The sequence below is a fragment of the Amblyomma americanum genome, chromosome 3 (assembly GCF_052857255.1).
Source record: "Amblyomma americanum isolate KBUSLIRL-KWMA chromosome 3, ASM5285725v1, whole genome shotgun sequence".
NCBI lineage: Eukaryota > Metazoa > Arthropoda > Arachnida > Ixodida > Ixodidae > Amblyomma > Amblyomma americanum.
In genome coordinates this window covers 82824238-82829212 of record NC_135499.1, presented here as the reverse complement: position 1 = coordinate 82829212, position 4975 = coordinate 82824238, and the positions used below count along the sequence as shown (strand labels likewise).

At 47.5% G+C, this 4975-nt stretch overlaps 1 pseudogene; it reads right to left on the bottom strand.

Annotated features, from left to right (window-relative positions):
* Positions 1 to 245: 245 nt before the first annotated feature.
* On the bottom strand, positions 246 to 3489 carry LOC144123115 (uncharacterized; annotated as a pseudogene).
* Between the last annotated feature and the right edge of the window lie 1486 nt (positions 3490 to 4975).

Below are 4975 nucleotides of genomic sequence, written 5' to 3'. Positions count from 1 at the left end.
GCGCGCATGTGTGAAGATACGTTCGTAATATTTTTTAATTGTAAATGAACAACGCAGAGGACTTTCACAAGTCGTATTTTATTTTCAGATGAGAAACACGATCAGTAGGAGTAGGAGGTAAGGAAACTGTTACAGCACTGAATCATATAATGCAGTAAGTGAAGCCAACAACAGAAAAGCTGTAAACAGAAAGCAAACAAAAGAAAATATGCAGAATATATAATAATACAACGCAAAAGCTGGTTTCGAAACTAAAAAAACTAACAAAAACAGTCACAAGCACACAGAGTAGTCAATTCTTCAATGTCTTCAATTTTCTCTCTTTTTCTTTTGCAGCCTTATCAACTATAAGTTGATCATTTTTTCTTTTACAAAGGTTATTTAGAAGAGTGTTTGCTGCTGCACTTAGGACATAGTGCATTACCAACTGTGGAGTGTGCCCATTCTCACACACATCAAAGTCAATGCCGTCGTTTAACACATCATGTGTGAGTGCCAATAGAGCCTCCTTTTGATTTGGTAGTACATGAAACTGTGTCGCATGCTGTTCGCTTCTCAGTTTGTCAAGAACTATCTCTGCAGTAAGAACAGCATTTACTATGGCAGGCTGTGGAAACTTGAGACTACCACGAGTCATGGCCTTGACTAACTCCCCACCTTCTACTTCAATTTCAACTTCTAGCATTAAATTTTCTTTGCAAGTCATGCATGACAGCTTTTTGAACGCAGCGTGGGCACAATAGCCAGCAACGTAAGTGGTTGCTGGGAGATTTCGCGCCTTCGCATAATCGTCGTCCGTTACCTCAATGTCAAACACTTCAATTACTGCATCGTTTACTGCCACCGCATCTGTTGCAGCCTCAAACTCTGGGAGCTCCAGAATGTTCTGCAGACGAAGCTTTCGCTCCGACTCATAGACTTGTCTTATGGAAATTTGGTATTGCGCACCGGAGAGTTGGCGGTATTTGCCAAACCTCTCTTCCAAGCAATCAGTCTGAAACTTTCCTAAAAGTACATACTCGAAGTTCATTTCATCTAGGCAATACCTAGTCACGTTTACCAAGGTGCCTGTCGTGAGTCGGAGCGCACTGTGAGTCTCTCTTGTAAGTATGCCTGTGTCAAATTTGAGAGACTGCCACAGATCTAGCCACTCCACTATACTTAACAGAGCGCACTGTGAGTCTCTCTTGTAAGTATGCCTGCGTCAAATTTGAGAGACTGCCACAGATCTAGCCACTCCACTATAATTAACAGAAACTGGATCTGTGGACTTGACGCTGATGTAATCGGTGACTGCAGCTCATCACGAAGTCGAGTACCCTTGTTGCATGTCTTTACATTTACAATGTTCCACCACTTTGTTATTGTTTCAAGGAACTGTGCAGTACCAGACACATGATCTAGCTCAAGTCTGGGCCCACATGCTTGCAGAGCTGCTGCCGTAGACGGGCTGAAAATCCTTAGCGCAAGCTTGACATTCTGTCGCTCAATATTCGATGGGTTCAGAGATTTAGACGAAAGTGTTGGTGCTGATTTAATCAGCTGACCCTGTTCTTTCGAGTGAAGTTCTCGAAGTGTTTTAAATGAAGCTGTAAGTATAGGTGGCTTTATAGTAGGTCCTGTGGGGCTAGGAAAAAACATGCATGTTCCAGCATTTCGCTGATTGATCCAGTTATTCCTGACACATTTTATTATGTGTACAGGATCAATCAGAAAAAAGAGAGGAAGTTTAGAGTCTGCAGGGTGTGGATACACACTCTGAAGTTTGCAGGGGGCCCCAAAAAGTGACATTGTTTTCCGGTTGATTGAGTTATTGTCAGCTATGACTGCGATTATACGCAACCCAACATGCTCTAGCTGAGTAATTATGCTATGCTGAATAGTGTGAAGCTGCTGTGCGTTGATGCGCTCGACTGGCAGTATGTGCACAACATTCTTCTGACGCGAAAGCAAGCATTGCATCATAAAACCATAGGCTGTTTTTGCTGCATTAGGGCTATTTGTAGCCGCACCAACAATTACTCCTCCCTTATAATCAAAATACGGCTGCAGGTGAATTTCGTCCATCATGAGTACAACAATTTTTTCATGCTCCGTCATTGCTGTGACAAGCTTCTTTGCATACGATAGGAAAGAAGTGTCTTGCTGTTCAGCTGCCGGGCTTACGCTGTAGTAGTTACATATACGACGTATTGTAGATTGATGGGGTAATCTAAGGTTTCCGGAACTGTGAAGGAAGCTATAAGCATGCGGAGAAACTGTAAATAAAATGCTTGAGAATACCAGCAACTCTGCAGAATACCGGGACGACCTGCTTTGCTTGACAAGAAGAGAAACTTGCTCTTTCAAAAAACCAACTGCATTGGGTTGTTCAACATCTGCCAGTTCACAATTTAAGGCATCTTCAAGCAGGGAAAGTGCCAACTTAAGCAAACCATCAATTTTTTTTCATGCTTAGACAACAATTTTCCGTGGAACGACTCTACAGCATCCAGCAGACCTATCAAGCAACGGATATCATGTACTGTGTGAGGGATGGTATCTATGCAATCAATTGTAGTCAGCTGCACATTTCGGTAATGAACTTTCACCGTGAGGTTCTCTAAGACCGTGACCGACGACAAAACATGAGGGACGCCATCAACAGCAAGATTGAGAAAAAGGACGCAGGCAGATCGAGAAATAACATTCCAAAAATCAGAAAGCTTGATTTGAGGAAGGCACTCCAGTAGAACTTGGAAAGTGTCAATCTTGTTCTTTGCTTCTTCCTCCTCGTGTGTCTGGAGTGACATGGCGATGGCATCTCGTAAAGAAGCTGCTTCAAGACGCATTCTCTTTTCAGTCGGTGCTTCTCGGGTCGTAGTGGCGGGCGCAGAAAGGTACGCGGGACAGTTCGGGAATACACTGGTAATGGCGTCGGAGCTGAGACGAGCGATCTTCAATTTTGCCTCGACGACTTTGCCCGTTTTTTGAGGCCACATACTTAGAAGAAGTCCGAATGTCTGATTATTTAAAGTGCCGCTCGCAGACCTGCAAAGCCCAGCGCAGATAAGGTTAGCATATTTAAGATGATTAATTCCATGGGTGCAATAGAGATTAGCGCAGTGAAATATTTCAAATTTAGAATATTTCCAGCTCGCCCACTAGGCCATGTTCTAGCGCATTATGTACACAAAGCTACGTCGCGGAATAAATATCACGCTTTTTCGACTTACCACTAAGCGCTTTGCGGGTTCGAAGTCAGCACGTGGAATGGCTTTCAACCATTGCATCCTTCTGTCAGCATCAGCTGGGAAAGTGAAGACGCGCACAGTCTTTTCTCCATCGCAATTCACGCGGCAGCCGGGAACACAACAGTGTCCTGGCATTTTAACAAATGGCTCAGGAACTGTCACACGCGCACAGCACTTTCACAGACGTTTCCCAGGATTGCACTTCGAGTATTCACAGCCCGCAAGGAAGCTTCAGCAAATGACGCAGAAAGAAAGAACGGCGGAGGAACGGCATGTAACACACGACACGTGCAGCACATGTTCAAACACGACGGTAGTGATGTTTACAGCAATCGCGGTGTCTCCTTTCAAATGATTGCTTTCAACAATTTACTAGAAAAACTGCACAAAGAAGCTTTTAAAAGATTGAACAGTTTCCAAAAATGCGAACGAAGATTGTTACATTGAACCAGATATCTTTCATGTCTTTTAAAACGGTGAAATTCATTATCTCCAATTTGCTATACGCAAACACGCCTCGGAGAACTCCGCACTTCAATAATTTGAACCAGCGCGGGAGGAGAACGGCGGCGGCGGCCGCCAGGAGGTGCTGCCGCAGCGGTCGGCGGTGGCTGCTCCCGCGTCGTAGTGCGGTGACGTCACGCGTCGGAGGAGAAATCGTGGAGAGGCCTTAAAAGTCTAGGTGGTGTTGCGCTGGCGCCCTCTCTTGCTAGTTAATGTAACTGACAAGGAAATGTGTTCCTCCTCGAGGCGAGGCTGCTGCGGCACAGTGCCTCGCGGGAAAGCAAACACAGGCGACTGCAGGGCAGTGTTGCAAAAGGGTTGCAAGCCCCAAGGGTAGCGTTGGCCTGGCGGCCTGGGGCAAAGCTGGAAACATCCGAAGGTCCCGGCAAAGGTTGAGTCGACTGGCAACAGAACAACTTGTTTATTCTGGCATCGCAAAAGAGCAGCCGGTCAGGGCGACCACGTTACTCGAAGGAAGAAATCGAAGTCTCTCTTTGGCGTCCGGGGCAGCTGCCTTTTATACCCTCGGAGTCGAGGGCAAGAAGGAACGGCTTGGGATGAGGCGCCCGATACGGCGACGCTTGGACATGTTCAGACGTGACGTGCGCGTCCGCGGGCCGGCGCCGGTCAGACCTCCTCGCCTCCCAGTTGGGGAGCTCCTCTCCCCGGCTGCTGCGCTTTGACAAGCGTGGACACCAACATGCACACACACACACACACACACACACGCACACACGAAGACACGTGGCATTGAAACCTGCCTGGACGCGCTTGGCGGGAGGCGTTACGGCAGCACTGAACGGGCCCAAAATGACCGCCACTTTGAACGAAGCCCCGGCGTCCGTTGCATCCGCGCCGGCTATACCGCGCGTCGTAGGCGAAACGTAACAGACCGCCCCGCCGGGAGAAGGAGATCCCGATGGTCAGGGGACTGCATCCGCTGTCCGGAGGGATGTCGCTCGATGATGCTCGTAATCGAAATCGGTCGTCCCTCGGCGTTGCTTGAGCACAGCGCACAGAGAAGGCCTCGTTCTCAGGTTCAGGTTCACACAGGGCACTGCAAAGTGACTTCGGGAGAGTTGCCATATTTGTGCTCGTTCCCAGCAAGCGTTAGAACTACGCCGAAACGCAACCACTCAGTCAGCAAGCACGAGACAACCCTCACTAAGCTATGCCAGGCTCTTTCCCCTTTTATACTGCTGCCTAGTTCCTTACAGTAGTCAAGCAGCACTCAGAAC